Below are 472 nucleotides of genomic sequence, written 5' to 3'. Positions count from 1 at the left end.
GCGGAGCCGCCCCGGAGCCCCACCCCCCGTACCCGCGCTCTCGGGGGTGGAGCGAGGGAGCGCCACGTGAGCCGGGCCTCGGAGCCGCCCCTGCGGCAGGTTGCGCGACGCCTGCCCTTGGCTCCGCGATGCTCCAAGCCGAGCCGGGAGGGCAGCGTTTCTCTCTGTGCCCAGAATTTGTTAGATCGCTGGCTTTCCGAACTCCTCCAAGACAAAACATTTCTCTCCAGGCCGCATAACGTCCCAAAACCGCTTTGGGTCCCGAATTCCAGCTCACTTCTATGTCTCTGGCCTTTCTAGGAATTTCACAAGCAGTATACTCGCCCGAAGGGAAAAGTCAAGTGTGGTTTAAGCAAAAGGCTGTCAGAAGCCCTTATGCTGGAATGTACTTTAATCCTTAACTAATCAATACGTAAATGAATATTGATATTCTCTGTCTACTTCTTTCATTCAAACATGTGCCAGTCACTGC

Source organism: Lipotes vexillifer, unplaced genomic scaffold (assembly GCF_000442215.2).
Source record: "Lipotes vexillifer unplaced genomic scaffold, Lipotes_vexillifer_v1.1 scaffold729, whole genome shotgun sequence".
Taxonomy (NCBI): domain Eukaryota; kingdom Metazoa; phylum Chordata; class Mammalia; order Artiodactyla; family Lipotidae; genus Lipotes; species Lipotes vexillifer.
This window is presented reverse-complemented; position numbering follows the sequence as displayed.